The 25,576-nt window shown below is 35.9% G+C and overlaps 1 pseudogene across 1 annotated transcript in view; it reads left to right on the top strand.

Annotated features, from left to right (window-relative positions):
- Positions 1 to 19,770, top strand: part of LOC143248514 (metalloprotease TIKI1-like) — a 36,370-nt pseudogene extending 16,600 nt beyond the window's left edge. The window contains exons 4-7 of the transcript XR_013027031.1: positions 4,122 to 4,443; positions 12,369 to 12,459; positions 15,730 to 16,008; positions 17,649 to 19,770. The product of XR_013027031.1 is annotated as a metalloprotease TIKI1-like (transcript). The remainder of the gene's footprint in view (positions 1 to 4,121; positions 4,444 to 12,368; positions 12,460 to 15,729; positions 16,009 to 17,648) is intronic.
- Positions 19,771 to 25,576: the final 5,806 nt, after the last annotated feature.

Here is a 25,576-nt window from a genome sequence, read left to right as displayed (position 1 = left end):
TGTGTTTGTTTTGAACAAAGATCTGTGTTAATAATAGTTAAGGTGCGATACACTGTAGTCTATGTACGTGTTTTTTAGGAGTGTTGTGTGCTATAATACAGTAACCATATGTTCGTTGTGGACAAGATGTGGCATACAGAAGTCTTTATATATCCATTAGAGACAATATGTGGGTCTGTATATATGTTTCATGGCGACCAATTTAAGACATAACAAGTGTATTCATATTTTGTGTATGTTAATATTTTTTCACATTCATGTCAAGAGATGGTGTTGTTCGCACTTGTTATTTGCAGTTTGTGTTTTTACGTCAATCGTTTGTTGTATCAGCTGTTACTAACCTTACAGTTTAGAAACAGCATGCCTTGGGAAATTTGTGTTTGCTAGAGTTTATCCAACGTTTTCACTCTCTTTTGGTTATTATACATGAAATGCCAAACATCCCAGGTACTCTCGAGTCAGAAGTGCTTTACGGAACTTAGTTCACGGACTCTCAATCGTAGTTATTTCTTTGAATATGTTTATCAGTTAAGTAAAAAGTAGATATGATATTTACGTTTTGTTGTTTCCACTGTCACTAGATCGCGCTGCGAATTCCTTCGCTCGTAAAAATCTAGTACGGTGAGTAATGTTACTAGGAAATACTGTACACTGAAGGCTACGCACGTGTAACTCATTTTCGGCACTCACAATTTATGTCACACTCTGGCACCGTATCGCCTGATATAAAACCATAAAAAGTAGTTACTCTTTGAAAGATGTACTTACGGTACATAAAATTATTATTTGTGGTTTTGTGACACAAAATAATAACTCTAAAGACTACGTTATCGTGTTTTAATTGAGAATATAGGAACGTCGACGTTTTCAGAACTTTGAGATTCTATTAACCACGTTATAGACCGAACCGCCTCTCGAAAGGGAGTCATTCACCATGTGGAGTTTAATAACAAAGTCTGTAAATAAAAAAGAATGTAACGTTTGTGGCTTCAGTAAAATATACGATTGACGTGTGTACAAAGTGTAAACAGCTGGAGGACCACTGTTCTAAAGTATAACATTGCAGTCTGAGATAATACTTGATCTGAATATCACCAGGTGGCGGCACCTCATGTGCTCTGGAGACTTGCGGGTCGTGAGAGCGTGCAAGGAGATGACATGTTAAGTAAAGGTTATTCTTTTTGTAAGCGGTACTCATTAATAGAGTAACGAGAGAAGATAGAGCCCCGACTTGTCGACTGACAAGTTTATGTTACACCCAGAGTGAATGGTACTTACAAAAGATATGAATCAAGCAAACTCTCTTTTAATGGGTGTTTCGGTGTGGGCGAAGTACCTGACTACTGAAAATATCCGTTATGATTCCAGTAGCCCCGGCTCATGAAAGTCAAACTTTAAACAAATATGAATACCAAGTAATGGGGAAGACCACACTAGGTTCATGGAGATTTCTTTAAGTATCTTGGGTTCATGTAGATTTAGTCTTTATAAATTAGCCTGGGTTCACGTAGATTTAGTCTTCTTTATAAAGTAGCCTGGGTTCACGTAGATTTAGTCTTCTTTGTAAAGTAGCCTGGGTTCACGTAGATTTAGTCTTCTTTATAAAGTAGCCTGGGTTCACGTAGATTTAGTCTTCTTTCTAAAGTAGCCTGGGTTCACGTAGATTTAGTCTTCTTTCTAAAGTAGCCTGGGTTCACGTAGATTTAGTCTTCTTTCTAAAGTAGCCTGGGTTCACGTAGATTTAGTCTTCTTTCTAAAGTAGCCTGGGTTCACGTAGATTTAGTCTTCGTTTATAAAGTAGCCTGGGTTCACGTAGATTTAGTCTTCGTTTATAAAGTAGCCTGGGTTCACGTAGATTTAGTCTTCTTTATAAAGTAGACCTTGTTCAATGAAATACGTTGGAATATTGTTGTTTCACTTACAACTCCGTTTAGTTTTAAAACATCCAACTGTTATTTTTTCATATAAAATAAGAAATGCTGTTCTGTACATTGCTAAGTAGACAGTCTTCGAAACATTTAGTGTTTAGATAATTCCATGTTTGAAAAAAATTCGTAAGTTACCCCTATAATTTCTGGAACGATGTTTGAGGGTAGTGACAAGAGAATGTGGAGAATATTGCGTATCACGGAATAATTATTTGTAGCATTTACTCCGTCAGATATATGCGTTTATAATTAATGGTGTCTGAGCGAGGCCTAATGTTCATTGTAACGGACTATGAATTCAACGGTTAATCATTTACGTTCAATTGTCGCAAATTGCAAAACTAACACTTCGCATTCTGAAGCGTGGGTGAGTTGTAGGAGAGAGAGACACATCTTACGGTTTTATTAAATTAGCTCAACGGTTGGAGCTGCTTTCCCTCCAATCTATCAGTTCGAAATTATAGATGACTGTCGCAGGTATCCCTTGTGTAGCTTTGCACGAATTTGTGTGAAATCCAACCAATCAGACGTCGTTTTCGAAACCGATTGTCCACATCACGCTAGAATAGTGATTCAGCTGTTTTGTAAAGTTTGAAAATCTGTACAAGAGATATGTAATGGGTTCGTAAACGTGGGTTGTTTCTCTGAATATTTTAAACATACACGTACGTGACAGAAACAGAGTGAATAAAAAAAGTTCCGGGAACATGATTTGGGTTACAATGTATCAAATAAACCTGAATGAAAAATAGTGTTCCTTGAAAATACCTTGTTTCCCTTTGTTCTCGTGTATGTCGCTTCACTTATTAAAGCAAACAATAATAAAGCTTCACTTATTAACGTTCCCACACTTTAAGGTTTATCCATTTGTTTTTCTGTATATTTAGACATCTTAATATAGTTTCAGTTAACATTTGTCTTCAAAGATTTTGATTTTACAAATGAACATTTCGGATTTTCAGTTATCTGAGCGCCAGAATTATGGTTATGTGGCTATCAGAAAACTTGTATGTCCGAGCTCTGTCGTTCATTCTGTCATTATCTCAGTACAGTGTGTATTTATAACCCTGGGGAGTGTAAGGGTCCTGAAAGTGTGGGTTTGAGAGCGACGTATAAAAACTTAATTTTAATGAACTTTTGTTGGTTTTGTGTTTCATGCATTAAGGCTTATTGGAGAAATCTGACAGGCATTCGTTTGTCTTGTAGACGATCTAATGAACCCAAACGTCAAGTAATGAAAGACAAACAATTGTAGTTATTTGATATTTTTTGATAGATAGTTTAGGTAGTGTATTTATATTGTGTTGACTGTGAAATAAGCAACAACTGCCTATTAGAAAATATCTTATATTGGTGACTATATAGTTTCCTGTTCAGGCCCTGAATTAATATATTATCTTTGTTTTCCGCAACCTCACAGGATTCATAAAAAAAAAAATAATAATAATAAGGTGCAGCCGAAAATATTTTCCGATTTAATTTATTGTGAGTGTATTATTATTATAATTTACTAAAAGCTAAGTTTAATATGAAAAGAACCACAATAACAAGGAAACTATATATTGAAAAATAAAAAATGTCATTAGATTTTCTACCACCAATACATAACGAGTATTCCTAGTCTAGGAAAGAATATAAGCAGTACACGGCTGACATTAATCATTGTGTTCTACCCCTGGTGCCTTTCATTAGGGCTCGGCATGGCCAAGTGTGTTAAGGCGTTCGACTCGTAATCCGAGGGTCGTGGGTTCGAATCCCGGTCGCACCAAACATGCTCGCCCTTTCAGTCGTGGAGGCGTTATAATGTTACGGTCAATCCCACGATTCGTTGGTAAAGGAGTAGCCCAACAGTTGGCGGTGGGTGGTGATGACTAGCTACCTTCTCTCTGGTCTTACACTGCTAAATTAGTGACGGCTACCGCAGATAGCCCTCTAGTAGCTTTGCGCGAAATTAAAAACAAAAGCCGTTCATTAACGAAAACCACAATCTGGTTGTAATGATTTCTATTATTGTACGAATTCTTTCGGATTATTCGATAGAAAATATACGCAAATTAAGTCAACTTTTTTACAACCAGTTCTACGAGTTAGCTTAACTAATGTTCTCCTTTTTCGGGCAATTATTCTTTGAATTACTGGTTTTTGTTTTGAATTTTTGTTGATAATTTGTACTTTTATTTTTACTATCTGTAGGTAATTTTTGCTTTAAATCAAACTTTGTTCCAACACGAGAACATTAGGAGTGGAGAGCTTCAGGTGACTTACACGACCGAAGATTTAATCAGACATTACAATTGTGGAGACCTAAACGCTGTTATCTTTAACCACGACTCAACTTCCGTGCCAAATCTTGTAAATACATCGCTTCTCTCAAGCGATATATCTATCGCCAAAGCTATCGACGATTATTTTAAGAACGAACTTATATTTAAGCGGAATAAGAGAATGGCTGAAAGGGTTTCTGAATTACTGAACACGTATCCGGATAAGAGTTTCTTCTTTGCGTTCGGTGCCGGTAGGTGTCATTCCCTTTGTGATTTGTGTACGTTTTCTCTCCAAAGTAAATCTTTATTTATCCATATGTTTAAGGTTTGTTAGTTTTTACAATAACTACACTGTTTGAATAGTTAGTGTGACCAGTTATATAATCTTTGCTATTTTACTTTTGTCAAATTATTTTCTGTGTGGTCTGTTTTAAAAACAACAAACCCGTAATAAGTTTGTTAATAGTAATGTGCTTAAAGACACATTGTTTCATTTTGTGGCTTTATCTTTTATCACTCTAGTGAGTAATGAATACTGGCCACGCCCATCTTCAGATTCAAACTCCGGGCGTGATAACTTCAGGGTCACGCCCATCCCAACCTTTTAATGTCATTGTATATCTTTATTGGAAAATTGGTTGGATTTACTCATGTCACCATACTATCTATAAAAGATGTTGACATAGTACAAAACATTTATTATACAAATTATTTTGATAACTTATCCGTTTTTTATTGTTGGATGTTCAGTTCAGTTGCTGGTATAAATTTATATATCGTAGACGCCTGTTTATCCTTTTATTTAGTCGACTTCTGTTATGATGTGATGTGTTTTTCTCTCTGTCTATATGCATTTATAGTATTTTTGTGTTTTTTCTCTCTGTCTGTATGTATTCATAGTATTTTTGTGTTTTTTTCTATCTGACTATATGTATTTATAGTACTTTTGTGTGTTTTTCTGTCTATATGTATTCATAGTGCTTTTGTGTTTATTTCTCTCTGTCTATATGTATTCATAGTGCTTTTGTGTTTATTTCTCTCTGTCTATATGTATTCATAGTGCTTTTGTGTTTATTTCTCTCTGTCTATATGTATTCATAGTGCTTTTGTGTTTATTTCTCTCTGTCTATATGTATTCATAGTGCTTTTGTGTTTATTTCTCTCTGTCTATATGTATTCATAGTGCTTTTGTGTTTATTTCTCTCTGTCTGTATGTATTCATAGTATTTTTTTCTCTCTGTCTGTATGTATTCATAGTGCTTTTTTCTCTCTGTCTGTATGTATTCATAGTGCTTTTTTCTCTCTGTCTGTATGTATTCATAGTGCTTTTTTCTCTGTCTACGTGTACTTCTTTGTCGTGTTTTTAAGTAGAAGGTTGTGCGTCTTTGGTTAATTAACAGTTATATATCAGACATTTTAACACCGAGGAGAAATAGTAATTAACTATGTCGTGGCTGCCAAACTGCTGTCATTGGATATTAGGAATTATCCAGACCTGTATTGACCCGTTGTCTCTGATTACCAGACACTCTACTGAACAAAGAGTGCCAAAAACCTTTTACGAACAAAGTATTGCACATCTATATGTAATGATAGATGCTCTTACGAAGAGACCATTTATTTCAAACAATATCACAGAAAGAGAGCACGTGGCGATCACTATTTTTGTGTAGAGTTATTAGGGGCATTGCCTATTGCCACATGAACATAAACCACGTGATTTGTTAATATTGTTACTTCATCGGACACATTTTACGTATACTTTTACAAACTGAAAAACACGGTTTGCGATAATATTAAAAGTAAGAAGATTGTTGTAACAGATTTGTACAAGTCGTGACTAAAGCAAACCGAAATAGATATTTAAGTAATACGATTATAAATGTTTGCTGATTTACGTTCGCAAATTGTTATTTTTTGTTTATTTAAGACTTTACTTAATTAAATACGCGAGAACCAATGATGAGGCCTGCTTCAATTAGATTTTTTTAACGTCTCATATAAAACATCACCAGTGTCGCTAATGGCAAGGGATGACGTGTTCCCAGCCCATAATTATATACAAGTTATCCAGTTTGTCGCCTATCCCAGTTGATCTCTTGATTTCACCAGTTTCCTTTCACTGAAGCATCTTCAGCTGAAGTGTCTAGGAATTAGCGAAGGGCAACAGTTTTTTAGGTTAATTCGTTTAATTTCTTTAAACATTTCGTAGGTTTGGAAAGGCTGAGCAACATAGCTTGTAATATAATAAACAGCTGTGGAGTTTTTGTCGGTTGGTTTTGCTTCGCAATTAGATAAAATTTAAAAGTTCATTTCTCGGTTATTGTTGAGTTTTTGAAAACCCAAACTAAAATGAAACAAATCAACTTTTAATTCTATCGTAAACCTCACTAGTGGTCCAAAAGAGGGATTGTCCACTTGTTCTTTATCTAATATTTTCCCATTAGGCTACAGCAAAACTAGCTGTGACTGTTGTATAAAACATGAACAATGTTACTAGACGCATCATTACACTCTTTGTAGGGTAGTTTTTAAGTTTACTTGACTGTCTTGAAAATAATGGTGGTTGTTAACACCCAGTAGTTTTAATGTAGTTTATATAGAGTTTCATAATCTACTACATGTATATGTAAGTAGTTGCGTGCATGTAATTTAATGTTCATACGGCACACGTACCACACTTACTGTCACGACTGTACTGGTGTCGTGTATCATTTGTTTATATATAGGATCACAATTGTGTTTTTCACCACTGCATAGTTGATTTCTGTTATGGTACACAAACGTCTTAAACAACAGAAATGTTTAAACTGTAGTTTAGATAGCATCAAGCTGAATTTCGAGCATCTGATGGTAAGGGTTAAATTATAGCCAACACTTAAGAGTCGTCATATTGATCACCAGGCTTTATAGTAATCACACGTGCAGTGTCAGTTATCACGACCTTATTATAGTCTGTATGAAGCCAATCCAAAAGCTCTTATTCTTTCTCAAAAGAGCATAATACACGAACTATTTCATTAAACTATATTAAATAGGACAGTACTGCTGCTACACAGACCAGTGGTTCTTAACCTTGTTGGAGGTACTGAACCAGACCAGTGGTTCTTAACCTTGTTGGAGGTACTGTACCAGACAAGTGGTTCTTAACCTTGTTGGAGGTACTGTACCAGACAAGTGGTTCTTAACCTTGTTGGAGGTACTGTACCAGACCAGTGGTTCTTAACCTTGTTGGAGGTACTGTACCAGACCAGTGGTTCTTAACCTTGTTGGAGGTACTGTACCAGACCAGTGGTTCTTAACCTTGTTGGAGGTACTGTACCAGACCAGTGGTTCTTAACCTTGTTGGAGGTACTGTACCAGACCAGTGGTTCTTAACCTTGTTGGAGGTACTGTACCAGACCAGTGGTTCTTAACCTTGTTGGAGGTACTGTACCAGACCAGTGGTTCTTAACCTTGTTGGGAGGTACTGAACCAGACCAGTGGTTCTTAACCTTGTTGGGAGGTACTGAACCAGACCAGTGGTTCTTAACCTTGTTGGGAGGTACTGAACCAGACCAGTGGTTCTTAACCTTGTTGGGAGGTACTGAACCAGACCAGTGGTTCTTAACCTTGTTGGGAGGTACTGAACCAGACCAGTGGTTCTTAACCTTGTTGGGAGGTACTGAACCAGACCAGTGGTTCTTAACCTTGTTGGGAGGTACTGAACCAGACCAGTGGTTCTTAACCTTGTTGGGAGGTACTGAACCAGACCAGTGGTTCTTAACCTTGTTGGGAGGTACTGAACCAGACCAGTGGTTCTTAACCTTGTTGGGAGGTACTGAACCAGACCAGTGGTTCTTAACCTTGTTGGGAGGTACTGAACCAGACCAGTGGTTCTTAACCTTGTTGGGAGGTACTGAACCAGACCAGTGGTTCTTAACCTTGTTGGGAGGTACTGAACCAGACCAGTGGTTCTTAACCTTGTTGGGAGGTACTGAACCAGACCAGTGGTTCTTAACCTTGTTGGGAGGTACTGTACGAGACCAGTGGTTCTTAACCTTGTTGGAGGTATTGAACCCCAGAAGTTTCGTACTTGCATTCACTGAACCCTTCGTAATTGGAAAAATAATATATGATTTTGTTCAAATTCAGAACATAAGTAGATATTTTATTAGTGCACAAAATGAACCATGCATCAGTTGCACACAATATCAGTGTTCAAAGAACAAAACCAACAAAACATGAATTTCACACAAAAACAATGAATATTTACTGCAAATCAATGTGACTTTTGCTGTTCCCTTTCAGAGACAAGTTCAGAAATGCGCGGTTTCACCTTGACAAGTGCCACTCTCATATCATTTTCGTAACAAAGTCTGTTCCTTTTCTTCGTTTTTATGTCTATCATCCTCGAAAAGGATTGCTCGCAAAGATACGTGGTAACGAACGGTATGAGTATCTCAAGGGCTTTCTTAGCAATAAGAGTGTAGCTACGATTTGGTGACACCAAAACGTTGAGAGCGTTGCTGTTCTGAAAAGTTGCTGTTGAACCTGGCTCTGCTGAAGTTCAATGATTTCGTCGAGGTATTCATCATTGACATCTGCTGTCGCAACAGTAAACGTGAACTGCTGTCTCACGCATGCTGGATATGACTCTCTGGAGGGGAAGTATCCGTCAAGAGACTTTGCGAGCTCATCTAAGTGCATGGCAATTGCTTGCTTCAGTTCCCCGGGTACAGAAATGTCTCCGATTTCAGACACATCTTCGATCTTACTTCCACAGTCGTCCAGCAGGGGAAAGTTTGCGAAGTTATCATTCTCTGTTCGTCGTTTCCATAACGTTAGCTTTTTATGAAGAGCCTTCAGGTTTTCTTCCGCTCCGATGATGTTGACTCCACCGCCCTGCATCTGCTGATTGAGATGATTGAAGATATCGACCATGTACGCCAAAATGAGAATGAACTCGGAGCACGAACATTGTCATGCAGATTGCTTCGAAAAATCTAACAAAAAACAGGTCTAATTCCACACGCATGGCAAAAACACGATTCAGCACCTTTCCCCGGGATAACCACGGAACGTTAGAATGGTACAGAAGTACCTCGAATTCAGAGCCCATTTCATTACACAGCTCTTTGAAGATGCGGTACTTCAGGGCACAAAGTTCTTACATTCCACTACAATTTTTAATATTTCTGCCAGTTTTGAAGGCAAGGTTTTTGTTGTCAACGCAATCCTGTGCAGAACACAGTGCGTTACAATGATGTGTGGTGCATCGGCTTTCACCGGCGCACGAAAACCAGAGTTTCGTCCCAGCATGACTGGAGCTCCGTCCGAACAAACTGCAGAAACCATATCCTACGAAAGATCGTTGTCTCAGAAGAAGTCATCCACAAGTTTCTTCACGTCTTAGTTGTTGTTGTAAGAGGTTTACAAAATAAAAAAATCTTTTATCTCGTCGTTCTTCACATAGCGCACGAATACAACAAGTTGGTTTAGATTGGAAACGTCGGTGGTCTCGTATAGCGCAGGGCCCGGCATGGCCTAGCGCGTAAGGCGTGCGACTCGTAATCCGAGGGTCGCGGGTTCGCGCCCGCGTCGCGCTAAACATGCTCGCCCTCCCAGCCGTGGGGGTGTATAATGTGACGGTCAATCCCACTATTCGTTGGTAAAAGAGTAGCCCAAGAGTTGGCGGTGGGTGGTGATGACTAGCTGCCTTCCCTCTAGTCTTACACTGCTAAATTAGGGACGGCTAGCACAGATAGCCCTCGAGTAGCTTTGTGCGAAATTCCCAAACAAAACTCGTATAGCGCACGAATACAACAAGCTGGCTTAGATTGGAAACGTCGGTGGTCTCGTTGAGTTGAAGGCTGAATTTTGCTGGGCTTGAAATCAGATCTGCTACTACTTGAGCCAAGATGTCATCACTCATGTCATCTATTCTCCTGCTGATGGTGTCATTTGAAAGAGGAATTTGGGATAACTTATTTTCAGCAGCTTTTCCCAGCATGATATTCGCCATTATCGACGCAGCTGGTTTTACGAGTGCTTCACCAATGGTGTGTGGTTTGCTCTGCTATGCGATCAAGTACGCAACTTCGCACGATGCTGTGAGGATCGGTTTGTCGATGGGTACAAAGCCGAGAACAGGCATAGTAACCTTTTCATCGAACCTGGCTCTCTTTACCTTGAATTCAGCAAGCGTTGTGTTCTTGTATTTCTCATCTCCATGCAGCTTTAGGGAATGTTCTCTTAGTTTTGCCGGTGCTAGACTAGACTTTCTTAACTTGGCATTGCAAATCATGCGTTGAGGACGCTGACTCCCATCGTGTTACGTTATACACGTGAATCAATACTGTACGTATTCGTCCAATCACTTTCTGTTTTTGCTCGACATAGTTAGTATGAAGGGATTGAAAGACTAGGAAAAAAATCACAAATGACGCACGATTACTACAATCACAAGTCGAATGCTAAGCGCACAAAGTTCCCTGCAGCACAGATATTAAGGCCACGTGATGTGACGTGATCAGCCGCAGCCAATGATGGTCAAGTGGAGCATGACGTCACGAATCATACGAGTGGGGTGAACGTGAACGGACACACACAGTGTGTGTGTGTGTCTTGACCTCCGCCGAACCCCTGGGGTTCGATTGAACCCAGGTTAAGAACCACTGTAATAACATAAAAACACTGAAGAATTAAGAGTATTAAAGGTTGTTAATTCAAAAGAGGTCTAAGAGACATCTTGATAAAGTACAGACACAAGACAAGTAGCCTGAAGTGGAAATAACCAACTGGACTCGAGGTATATGAGATGTGATCCTGACATTATGTCCTTAAGCCATACTTTGATTCCGTGTTTAAAATCTGTAATATTTAGGAGAGTCAAAATAGGGATTTCCAGTACCATGTCTCAAACACCATAACTTTGATTACTTTTCACTTTAAGCTGCCTACCTCGTTTCTGTGTGTTCTTGAAGCTCCATATTTTCCCCTTTTAAAGTAGCAGTTTTTAATTATCTTATATTGATATATTGTATTGAAGCATCAGTTAACTCAATCAGTGTCTCGTGCTGAGTGAAATCTACATAAGGATAACTTGGTTCATTTCTTAAGTGCAAAGCTACGCAATAGGCTATCTGTGCTCTGCCATCACGGGTAAAGAATTGCCATTGAACCACTGTGGAGATTCAAAACGATAACCAACAAGGTTAAGTTACACTGAATGGTTTTTACAGTAAAACCAATCGCCTTACAATTCGGTTAAAGTTAAGATTTGCTTATCTACTTCACTTGTGTTTCCAAAATCCTCAGATGCAACTAATAAAACTGTTCTTTCATAAAATTTGGGTTACAAGTTAAAGAAAACTTTAAATAACACCCACAATATGTTTTGGCACGTGAATGGTATAACTTGAAATTGTAGAATATAGCGTAGCCCTGTAAAGTTTTGTTATTTAGGTGTGGTATCACATGTCGCAACACTCAGTTTAAATTTAAAACTAGTTTTAATACCAGAAATAAATCACTTTATAACGTGAATTTATTACTTTGATTGAATTGTACACTCAACGTTTCGCTTTTCAGTTTCTTCAGGAGCGTTAAGAGACCTTCCACAAACTTGTTACGTCACAGGTTGAATGTAGTTTCACTTGCAGTCGTTAGCTGTATTCTGTCTATGGTTAACATTAGTTCACTTTTAAAGGGAAATCCATTAGTTCCGAGGCTGATAAGTGAAAATTATTGTATGTTGCGAGAGACATATTTTTTAAACTGTAAAATACAGGAAAATGTAACGTTTTTTTAAAAAAAACTTCTTACAATGTCATAATAATAATATTGGGAAAGTAATATGATATGAACGGTTTAAATTAAGTATATTATTAAAATACTTAAGTGAAGAGGTTAAACTGATTAGTTCATTAAAATTAACCTGACCATTTCTTAAAATATAAGGTTAACTTAAATTATAAAGAAAACTCCCACTGTTTCTGATATAAACAGGTTAAAGAAATTATTTATTATAAAGAATTTCACTGATTTAGATAGGAACAGTTTAAAGTAAGTGGACGTGCAAATATTTTTACTGTTTGTATTTTCACATTCACTGAAGTACATTCGAGAATTGGAAGAAAAGTGGCAAGTTAGACCAATTATAGTTAAAATTTTCACATGTCTTACCGTTTTTCAGGTCATTTTCTTGGTAATGACACAATTCTAGACTTCATGAAAAGTCAAGGATATGAAATTGAACATATTGGAGCCAATGAGAAGTTGATACAGTGAGTATTGTGAATTTCTCACAGTTTGTAAAATTGTTACTAGCGCCATCTACTTATATTTGAAAAGAGAATAGTTAAAATGTAGTATTAACGGACACTAAATTTAGAAATAGTTAAATATCTACGTATTTAATTTCTTTTCTAAAGGCTACACAATAAATATCCTCGTTCTTAACAATGTTATTTAACACTAAATAGTTAAATTACTGCAGTAACATCTCATTGTATGTACAAGAAGTAAAACAACAACAAATAAAAACTTTGCATGCGTAATACAGTAGAGGCCATTTATCAACTACAGTCAGTTTTCTAAATATCCAGCAATATATCAAAGCTGAGAATTGTATAAACCGGCCCTAGCGAAGTTTGTAAAGTACTGTATTGTATACACGCCAATACTGAAAATAGGAACAACTTGTCCCTAGCGGTATTTTTAGTAACTCTCTCTCTATACATTACAGGATAACATAGAATAAACCTATTTATGACGCTATTTTATATATACAATCTATATACCACAATATCGAAAATAGAACACATTTATTCCTAGCGCTATTTTTAGTAGGACTCTTAAAGAAAATCACAACAGCATCCCCTACATATGTTATAGGCACTGCTAGGTACTTACACGAGTCGGGGCTCAGGCCCAGAACTCGTCGGAATTTTCGATGTTTCAATATGATATTAATCATAATTTTCTATTATGATTTTTCAAGAGCAAATGCATTCGGGGTACGAATCTCCTGTGGCAGCGCCTAATGACGTCTCTGATATACGTCAATATGAAAAAGTGTAAACTTGTCGCTAGAGGGAACCACAATACTAGCCACTATATATTTCATGGTTTTAAAGATCTTAGACATGCCTCCAGTGATGTACTTAGTAACAGTGTAAAAATCTGGAATAATTTTTAGTTTTAATTTTTGACGGACTTAACTGACTGATAAAGCAGCAGCTGTGTGATGAAGTGTTTATGTAAACCCGTAGACGTACCACTGTACTAGCGGGGGGCTGAAGTGTTTATGTAAACCCGTAGACGTGCCGCTGTACTAGCGGGGGGCTGAAGTGTTTATGTAAACCCGTAGACGTACCGCTGTACTAGCGGGGGGCTGAAGTGTTTATGTAAACCCGTAGACGTACCGCTGTACTAGCGGGATGAAGTGTTTATGTAAACCCGTAGACGTACCGCTGTACTAGCGGGATGAAGTGTTTATGTAAACCCGTAGACGTACCGCTGTACTAGCGGGATGAAGTGTTTATGTAAACCCGTAGACGTACCGCTGTACTAGCGGGATGAAGTGTTTATGTAAACCCGTAGACGTACCGCTGTACTAGCGGGATGAAGTGTTTATGTAAACCCGTAGACGTACCGCTGTACTAGCGGGATGAAGTGTTTATGTAAACCCGTAGACGTACCGCTGTACTAGCGGGATGAAGTGTTTATGTAAACCCGTAGACGTACCGCTGTACTAGCGAGGGGCTGAAGTGTTTATGTAAACCCGTAGACGTACCGCTGTACTAGCGAGGGGCTGAAGTGTTTATGTAAACCCGTAGACGTACCGCTGTACTAGCGAGGGGCTGAAGTGTTTATGTAAACCCGTAGACGTACCGCTGTACTAGCGAGGGGCTGAAGTGTTTATGTAAACCCGTAGACGTACCGCTGTACTAGCGGGGGGCTGAAGTGTTTATGTAAACCCGTAGACGTACCGCTGTACTAGCGGGATGAAGTGTTTATGTAAACCCGTAGACGTACCGCTGTACTAGCGAGGGGCTGAAGTGTTTATGTAAACCCGTAGACGTACCGCTGTACTAGCGAGGGGCTGAAGTGTTTATGTAAACCCGTAGACGTACCGCTGTACTAGCGAGGGGCTGAAGTGTTTATGTAAACCCGTAGACGTACCGCTGTACTAGCGGGGGGCTGAAGTGTTTATGTAAACCCGTAGACGTACCGCTGTACTAGCGGGGGGCTGAAGTGTTTATGTAGACCCGTAGACGTACCGCTGTACTAGCGGGGGGCTGAAGTGTTTATGTAAACCCGTAGACGTACCGCTGTACTAGCGGAAGGCGGGTTGAAGTGTTTATGTAATATTCATATAAAATATATATTTTTTAATTTTTATCTCGTTGTTTTAAGATTTTCTATCAGTATTGTCAAAAATTATAAAAAAAAACAAATATTGTTCAGACACAAAAGTAATAAGATCTGTCCAAAAGGTAGATAAGTGAGATTCGACAACTTGTTGTATTTCTCTTTACTGGAAGGTAATTTTTGTTTTAACAGTTTTGTAAACAATGGTTGGTTTCTAAAAACAACTGTCATTTCATATTTACCACAAGTTTTTACGTTTTGTTTGTTTTTTTTTCACTCAAAAAGAAAACATTTACAATTAGCAGTGTCAGTTCTTAGTGGACATACAAGGGTTAAAATGTATAGTGAACAGTGAAGATAACTTATTGTGTGGTTCTGCGCGGAAATAAACATGTGTGGAAAGGTGTTTTTACTTTTAGAAGCACAGCATTACACGACTGTATACACGTACAACATTGCACGTTTTAATGGAGTCTGTGTACATGTGATAACATAAAAAACACGAATATGATGATCCATAATGAGTGGTGGTTTTGAAATAGAGGTCATAAAGTATCACTTTTTCATACCGACATCACTTAAGTTTCAGGTTGTAGATTTCATTACTGTCACAAAACGTTTTTACAGCTTCTGATATGTACCTAAAACGATGGTGTGACGTGGTCAAACTTTATAATTTTATAAACACCACAGGGCGGGGAAAAATTTCTGTACGATCTGTAGATTTTGTATTTTATTAAAGAAAATCAAACACATTAAATCAGTGCTTGTTTCGTTAAAACTGTGTTCTTAATGAAACGAGTGTACAGCGACTTTTCCTTCCAATTTTTATTGGAGTTTCATATAAACTATTTAAAACTTTACACTTGAAATTAAGTATATTGTTTTACCACCTTTCTTTTATTGTTAGTTAAGATTGATCTGAGCAATGTACCAACTTATATGGAAACTAAAACCCAACCTGGCACTGACTATAGTTATTAATTATAAATATTAGCACGTAATGTTTCATCAGTTGGGCACCCTCGTTGGTTGCTACATCTTCGTGGTAAATTTATGGGCTTCTTTGACATTTGATCATTAGAATAACTGAGCAAAAACAGGAATAGTTCTACGTTAACTACGAATTACTTCTTGGCATTAAGTTTTTTCTGCACGTTTCTTTTCCGGTTTACAAGCAGGACCTATGACAGCAAAGAGAAACACTGGCCGTGGCTCCATCTATCCGACGCATCAGGATTTAGCAGCGATTCAAAACTAATTGACACTGAGAAGAGGAGTGGCGTCAGTAGTTTTCAAATTTCCCACCAGGATCATTCACGACTGAGAAAAAAAGGCTTCCAGTCCGAGTTGTACAAATCCAATGTTCGATTATTGCGAACGACACGTGCACCTTTCGCAAAGAAGCCTCGTGGAAAGTTTGAAGACTTGTGGATCAGGCTGGATACCATGACAACTAGGTGAGAAAACAATAAGGAGTAGAGTAACATTAATAATGGACATTTACCTTTATAAGGAGTAGAGTAACGTTTTAATAATGGACATATACCTTTACAAGGAGTAGAGTAACGTTTTAATAATGGACATATACCTTTACAAGGAGTAGAGTAACGTTTTAATAATGGACATATACCTTTACAAGGAGTAGAGTAACGTTTTAATAATGGACATTTACCTTTACAAGGAGTAGAGTGACGTTTTAATAATGGACATTTACCTTTACAAGGAGTAGAGTGACGTTGTAATAATGGACATTTACCTTTACAAGGAGTAGAGTGACGTTTTAATAATGGACATTTACCTTTACAAGGAGTAGAGTGACGTTTTAATAATGGACATTTACCTTTACAAGGAGTAGAGTGACGTTTTAATAATGGACATTGACCTTTACAAGGAGTAGAGTGACGTTGTAATAATGGACATTGACCTTTACAAGGAGTAGAGTGACGTTGTAATAATGGACACTCACCTTTATAAGGAGTAGAGTGACGTTGTAATAATGGACACTCACCTTTACAAGGAGTAGAGTGACGTTGTAATAATGGACACTCACCTTTACAAGGAGTAGAGTGACGTTGTAATAATGGACACTCACCTTTACAAGGAGTAGAGTGACGTTGTAATAATGGACACTCACCTTTACAAGGAGTAGAGTGACGTTGTAATAATGGACACTCACCTTTACAAGGAGTAGAGTGACGTTGTAATAATGGACACTCACCTTTACAAGGAGTAGAGAACATAGTTTTGTTCACCAAAGAACTAGAAAACAAAAGGTAGTAATTTTACTCTCGGGAGCATACTAGACAGAACCAACTGATCCTAGAATGAAACTAAAACTAAAACCAATTCACAGCACTTTGGATTAGAGTTCACGAAGTAAGTTGTCATTGTGTGAATAAGGTTTCCATTTTCAAAGTCCAGTTACAGTTATTTTATCATTGTTTTGTCTTAAATACAGACTGTCTACGTTGGAATATTGTTTTTTTATTACAGCTGTTAAAAAGAATCAAGGCAGGGCCTCTCCTGGTTGTTAGTATGCTTGTATTGTGATTATAAGTGTTCAAGTTTTTCTGACTGTTGTCACAATGTTCCCCACTGCAAAGCCAGGACTGTGCTGTGCTTGTTTCAAGACATTTAACTATGATATTTTACTCTTTAATATTTCTGAGGTGCTGATGTCATTGCTGGTGGTATAACTACGAAAGATGACCCTCTACAGCATTAAAACTAATTGGACCCCTTGTATATGTTACCCTTGTTGGGAATTCTTAAATTTGTCAGCTCCTTCAGGACCCCTTTAGACTTAGTCCCACCTCTAGATGCAGGGGGACAAGTTAATAAGTTAATTCATAGTTGTATGTTAGAACAGGTCAGTAAGTTAATATGCAGTTGTATGTTAGGACAGGTCAGTAAGTTAATATACAGCTGTATGTTAGGACAGGTCAGTAAGTTAATATACAGTTGTATGTTAGGACAGGTCAGTAAGTTCCACTTCATTATTTATTTTTATAAATATAACTATGCAACATAATATATCTGTGTAACTATATATACATATAACATTACACAATATATAACACACCATCTTGTTTTTCAGACCTCCAAAGAAACTACCTCAACAGGAACCCAACACTGATGTACAAGGGATGGAGAAATCATTACATCTCTGGTATGGATTAACCACTGGGGGCGCCACAGTAGCACGTGAACTTAGGGTTTTTCCATGTACGTTAATGGTCGTTTTAGTTTGGTGGAATTTTTGAAAAGATTCACAAGGTCAAATGAACTGGAATAAAGAAAAAATTATAAAGTACATAAGTATCATTATTGAAGGTATCAGTGTAACTTAGAAATACATTAATTTAAAGTAACTACAGACTGTTAGAGGGGATTTTGGTTCTTCCAGTGTAAAATTATTGTACTTAAGTATCATTATTGAAGGTATTAGTGTAACTTAGAAATACATTAATTTAAAGTAACTACAGACTGTTAGAGGGGATTTTGGTTCTTCCAGTGTAAAATTATTGTACTTAAGTATCATTATTGAAGGTATCAGTGTAACTTAGAAATACTATTAATTTAAAGTAACTACAGACTGTTAGAGGGGATTTTGGTTCTTCCAGTGTAAAATTATTGTACTTAAGTATCATTATTGAAGGTATTAGTGTAACTTAGAAATACATTAATTTAAAGTAACTGCAGACTGTTAGAGGGGATTTTGGTTCTTCCAGTGTAAAATTATTGTACTTAAGTATCATTATTGAAGGTATTAGTGTAACTTAGAAATATATTAATTTAAAGTAACTACAGACTGTTAGAGGGGATTTTGGTTCTTCCAGGGTAAAATTATTGTACTTAAGTATCATTATTGAAGGTATTAGTGTAACTTAGAAATACATTAATTTAAAGTAACTGCAGACTGTTAGAGGGGATTTTGGTTCTTCCAGTGTAAAATTATTGTACTTAAGTATCATTATTGAAGGTATTAGTGTAACTTAGAAATACATTAATTTAAAGTAACTGCAGACTGTTAGAGGGGATTTTGGTTCTTCCAGTGTAAAATTATTGTACTTAAGTATCATTATTGAAGGTATTAGTGTAACTTAGAAATATATTAATTTAAAGTAACTACAGACTGTTAGAGGGGATTTTGGTTCTTCCAGTGTAAAATTATTGTACTTAAGTATCATTATTGAAGGTATTAGTGTAACTTAGAAATACATTAATTTAAAGTAACTGCAGACTGTTAGAGGGGATTTTGGTTCTTCCAGTGTAAAATTATTGTACTTAAGTATCATTATTGAAGGTATTAGTGTAACTTAGAAATATATTAATTTAAAGTAACTACAGACTGTTAGAGGGGATTTTGGTTCTTCCAGTGTAAAATTATTGTACTTAAGTATCATTATTGAAGGTATTAGTGTAACTTAGAAATACATTAATTTAAAGTAACTGCAGACTGTTAGAGGGGATTTTGGTTCTTCCAGTGTAAAATTATTGCTCAGCATTATGAACAACGGGTTAAAATAAGATTTACAGACGGGTGTGACATCACTGAAGATTTAAAATATACAATATTGAGACTAGTTTTCACTGCTTTTGGTGGTAAATATCACATGTAACAAAATGTAAATTACTCTATCTTCTGAAATGTAAGAAAAACCAACGTACTAATTTAAAAAAATTGGAATTATAGTTTGATAGACCACAAAATATTAGTTAGTAGCTGGACTGAGAAAACACAGTAAGTGTTAGATAAGTTTTTGATAAATATGATATAATATAGTGAAAACTACACAATCATTGAAGACTTATCATAATGTATACTAAGAAAAGACGTGGTGTAACCTAAATAAGATGACAATATCATTTTTAAATATGACGACATATCGCTGAAAGTAGATGAAAGATATTAAAACAAACTACATCATCACCAAGTAATTTATGTAAAACAACTAAAAACATTCAAAGTTACTAAAAGAAATAAATTTTTCAAACCTCCAACACTAGTAAAGTGTTGTATATTGAAATGAGTATGTTGTAACAATAGAAATTTGAAAAATTAAACACACATTGTGCAAACATTAATACCTCGTTTATGTACAAACTGATTTGTGTTTATATCATTGTTTTTTGACAACAAATCTTCAATTGACGATTGTAAATATATATAGTGTACAGTGTTAAAATGTTAATAAAGTTTTGTGTTTCTAACACTTATTTCACTTTCTTTCTCTGGTTCTTGATGGTTGATTCTTTTTTTTTATGATTTTGCCTTGTGCTACACGAGGGACATCTGCCATACCTGCCCTACACGAGGGATACCTGCCATACCTGCCCTACACGAGGGATACCTGCCATACCTGCCCTTATTTTTTAACTTCAGATCACTTGCCAAATAATAAAGACAAATAGAACTTTGTCTAAAATAAAACCAAGGTAATACATGTGGGCTATCACAATTTGAATTATAAGTATAATTTGGATGGGAATAACATTAAGTGTTAGGATGGAAAGTGATCTTGGTGTAATGGTTGATCAGTCCCTAAAGCCATCCAGACAGTATGTTGATAGTAGTACAACAAATAATATTTTAGGTTGTATTTATAGAAATATTGAATAGAGGTCTAAAAAGGTTGATTTCATTGTATGAGTCACTATATAGGTTGTATTTGTAATATTCTCTTCATTCTTGGGCATCTCACTTTAGTATAGACATGAGATTGTCAGAAAGGGTTTAGAAGAGGGTTTATAGAATGGTACCTGGGATGGAGGGTTGTCGTACAAGGAGAGGCTGAAATCTTTCATATTGTTTTCCCTTGAAGTGTTATAATTGAAGTGTTTAAGATTGTAAAGGGAGTTGACAGTATTGATACATCTTCTGTTGTTATATTTAACAGTGACAACAGTACAATGAGAGGACACAAGTATAGATTTTGTCAGGATAGGATGAATCATTAGTTAAGACAGTTTCATTTTTCTAACAAGGTGGTTGGCCTTTGGAGTGGGTTGTGTGCAGATGTTGTAGAGACAGTAAATTTAACTGAGTTTAAGAAAAAGTTTTATAAGTGTATGAATGATAAAGGCTGGCTTTAAGATTTAAAAAAAGTTAGTTTAGTTTGGAGAATGGAACAGCTGAGATGGGCTAGTATGTCCCATGTTGTCACTAAACTTCATGTTATAAGTTATGTTAAAACAACAGATCTAAACTGTGGTGACTACAACACAATCAAACCTTAAAAACAAGTTACACTATCAGAATTAACACATGCAAAATAACAAACACTGTCAAATGGAAATCAAACAATAAAATGTACAAGGTAATGATTTAGAAAACAAATCGTTACGGCCAGGATATGTTTTGATTCTTAGTAAAATAAAACCCTTTGTAATCAACACAATAAAGTTTCTATTAAAACAACACTGTGCAAAATAATCCCTTTAGTAAAGATGTGCAGGTGTACATAAAATAAATATATAAAACTTTTATTGGTTCACACACTGATGATCCAGTTGAATGTTTAGATACAATGGGAAATTCAGTAACCAGTGTGACCATATCAAAACAACTATTTTTAACAAACATTTATTTACATCAGTCAGTAACTTGAGTTTACAAAAATTAACTAGTAAGGGTTTGTTCAGTACGGAAAAGATGATAAAAACTGACACCTGCCCTCAATGGCTACCAGTTTGTGACTCTTCTTCTGACCTGTGACCTGCACAGTAGAAATAGTTATAAACAGATATTCAGAGGCCAGGTTTTATGTATTTTGTTTCATATAAATAAACCATTGGTGTGAATAAAATTATTTATGTGAAAACCGTGATATATCACATCTTGTTTGTTTTAGAATTTATCACAAAGGACAATATGTGCTTTTCCCACTGTCCTTATTGAAACCCAGTTTCTAGCAGCGTGAGCCCTCAGACATACCACTGTGCCATTGGGGGGGATATCCCACTTTGATTATGCTCTTCAAACAATTGCTGACCACACAAACAAAAGTAATGTGTCCATACCACAAAATATGCAGGAAATTTAAAGTTCAGTGCATTAGAGGCTGTTACCATTATGTACGGTCCAAGGTTGGTAGTGTTCATCTCCAAAGTAACAATGTCCATCTTATGACAAACTATGTTGTACAATAGGGATCAACTGAGTACATGTTACACCTGGTTATCATCTGATGAATCTCAGCACACAGATGGTAATTAGATTTTAAAAATGAGCTGTTTAGTAAATAGAAAATCATATTGATAGTTGGAAAGTCAAATATTAGACATAGAATCAGTGTTAGCTTTGAAGTGAACTGAGCAAGCACACATGAATCACTGTCAGCTTGGAAGTGAACTGAGAAAGCACACATGAATCACTGTCAGCTTGGAAGTGAACTGAGAAAGTACACATGAATCACTGTCAGCTTGGAAGTGAACTGAGAAAGTACACATGAATCACTGTCAGCTTGGAAGTGAACTGAGAAAGTACACATGAATCACTGAATATAGTAGATACACTGTAGTTGAGACAAGATGGGAAGGCATTCCTTTTATATTTCTTTACATTTTGTGTTTATACATTAAGTATATATGGTATGATTTTAAAAGAAATGATGTAGATGCTTAAGCATACATGGTAGCTACGTCACTATTGATTATGCACATGGTAGCTACCTCACTGTTTACTACGCACATGGTAACTACCTCACTGTTTACTACGCATATGGTAAGTACGCCATTGTTTACTACGCACATGGTAAGTACGCCATTGTTTACTACGTACATGGTAACTACACCACTATTTATAACGTACATGGTAACTACACCACTGTTTAAAACGTACATGGTAACAACTTCAAGTTCATCATGGATTTTGATTTAATGGCGTGTACAAGTTGCAATTTAAATATTTTTATTTTATGTCCGCCACAAGAAGAACTAGAAATTGTTTGTTAGCTAGATATACTTGTTTCCTACCATTGTTATTGTAAATCTAACGTCACGTCTATCCATTGTTGCTTTTAGAACTAAGGCCATATTTACATCCTTTGAGGCCATAATACAACTGCAAGGTTGCACCCTTTTAAACTAGGAACTGGCTGGATATTGAAACAGCATTCTGTTTTTTATGAAAACGTTTTGGTATTCCATGATACAGAGACGAATCTAGAAAAGATAAGATATTAAAATACGTTTAAAGCATACACTTTCTAACTGTCAACATGTTTGACATCTTCTGGATACCTGTGACAATTTCACTTTTATTCATCTTTTTTTGAGTTATTTTATTATGACCTCAACTTGAAGCAATCAACACAAATTTCGTTCACTCATTCACTTACTGTGAATGAGAGACCGTAACGGTGTAAAATAAACACGCCGCAACAGTCAGGATTCAACAACAAAAACAATTTATTCACAATAACGTCACATCTCTAGTATAATAGACGGGTAACGTCACATCTCTAGTCCCCACTAGTATAATGAATGGATAACATGACATCGCTAGTCCGTACTAGTATAGTAAATGGGTAACATGACATCTAGTACGTACTAGTATATTGGATGGGTAACGTCACATCTCTAGTTCCCACTAGTACAGTGGATGGGTAACGTCACATCTCTAGTCCCCACTAGTACAGTGGATGGGTAATGTGACATCTAGTACCTACTAATATACTTGATGAGTAACATCATATCTCTAGTCCATACTAGTATAATAGATGGGTAACGTGACATCTCTAGTCCTACTACTGTGGTGGATGGGTAATATGACATCTAGTCCCTACTAATATAGTTGATGAGTAACGTGATATCTCTAGTACTACTACTGTAGTGGATGGGTAATGTGACATCTAGTCCCTACTAATATAGTTGATGAGTAACATGATATCTCTAGTCCTTACTAGTATAATAGATGGGTAACGTCACATCTCTAGTCCTACTACTGTAGTGGATGGGTAATGTGACATCTAGTCCCTGCTAATATAGTTGATGAGTAACATGATATCTCTAGTCCCTACTAGTATAATAGATGGGTAACGTGACATCTCTAGTCCTACTACTGTAGTGGATGGGTAATGTGACATCTAGTCCCTACTAATATAGTTGATGAGTAACATGATATCTCTAGTCCCTACTAGTATAATAGATGGGTAACGTCACATCTCTAGTCCTACTACTGTAGTGGATGGGTAAAGTGACATCTAGTCGCTACTAATATAGTTGATGAGTAACATGATATTTCTAGTCCCTACTAGTATAATAGATGGGTAACGTGACATCTCTAGTCCTACTACTGTAGTGGATGGGTAATGTGACATCTAGTCCCTACTAATATAGTTGATGAGTAACATGATATATCTAGTCCCTATTAGTATAATAGATGGGTAACGTGACATCTCTACTCCTACTACTGTGGAGGATGGGTAAGGTGACATCTCTAGCCCCTACCAATTTCAATATTTGAAATACTCAGCGTTATGATAATTTATTCAAATGAAACAACCGACAAACTTTAAACAACTTATATTTAATATGTTTACAAATATTCTAAATATAACAAAACGATTTGGCGAATAAAAAGTAAAACTCATAACAACTTTAACTTCAATTTGTGGAAACTGGAATAAACTAGTAACTTTATAAACATAACGTACGTTGTAAACTATGATTCTACTCCATGAATATTTATTAATCTAATCATAATACAGTGTTTTTCTGGTCGTTCTAAAACTTTACTTTATAATATCTAATCATAATACAGTGTTTTTCTGGTCGTTCTAATACTTTACTTTATATAATATCTAATCATAATACAGTGTTTTTCTGGTCGTTCTAATACTTTACTTTATATAATATCTAATCATAATACAGTGTTTTTCTGGTCGTTCTAATACTTTACGTTATAATATCTAATCATAATACAGTGTTTTTCTGGTCGTTCTAATACTTTACTTTATATAATATCTAATCATAATACAGTGTTTTTCTGGTCGTTCTAATACTTTACGTTATAATATCTAATCATAATACAGTGTTTTTCTGGTCGTTCTAATACTTTACGTTATAATATCTAATCATAATACAGTGTTTTTCTGGTCGTTCTAATACTTTATGTTATAATATCTAATCATAATACAGTGTTTTTCTGGTCGTTCTAATACTTTACGTTATAATATCTAATCATAATACAGTGTTTTTCTGGTCGTTCTAATACTTTACGTTATAATATCTAATCATAATACAGTGTTTTTCTAGTCGTTCTAATACTTTACGTTATAATATCTAATCATAATACAGTGTTTTTCTGGTCGTTCTAATACTTTACGTTATAATAACTAATCATAATACAGTGTTTTTCTGGTCGTTCTGATACTTTATGTTATAATATCTAATCATAATACAGTGCTTTTCTGGTCGTTCTAACACTTTACTTTATAATATCTAATCATAATACAGTGTTTTTCTGGTCGTTCTAATACTTTATGTTATAATATCTAATCATAATACAGTGTTTTTCTGGTCGTTCTAATACTTTACGTTATAATATCTAATCATAATACAGTGTTTTTCTGGTCGTTCTAAAACTTTACTTTATAATATCTAATCATAATACAGTGTTTTTCTGGTCGTTCTAAAACTTTACTTTATAATATCTAATCATAATACAGTGTTTTTCTGGTCGTTTTAATACTTTATGTTATAATATCTAATCATAATACAGTGTTTTTCTGGTCGTTCTAATACTTTACGTTATAATATCTAATCATAATACAGTGTTTTTCTGGTCGTTCTAATACTTTACGTTATAATATCTAATCATAATACAGTGTTTTTCTGGTCGTTCTAATACTTTACGTTATAATATCTAATCATAATACAGTGTTTTTCTGGTCGTTCTAATACTTTATGTTATAATATCTAATCATAATACAGTGTTTTTCTGGTCGTTCTAAAACTTTACTTTATAATATCTAATCATAATACAGTGTTTTTCTGGTCGTTCTAATACTTTATGCTATA

Source organism: Tachypleus tridentatus, chromosome 4 (assembly GCF_004210375.1).
Source record: "Tachypleus tridentatus isolate NWPU-2018 chromosome 4, ASM421037v1, whole genome shotgun sequence".
Lineage (NCBI taxonomy): Eukaryota > Metazoa > Arthropoda > Merostomata > Xiphosura > Limulidae > Tachypleus > Tachypleus tridentatus.
Note: the sequence above shows the minus strand (reverse complement) of the source record. Positions and strands in the feature narration are given on the sequence as shown.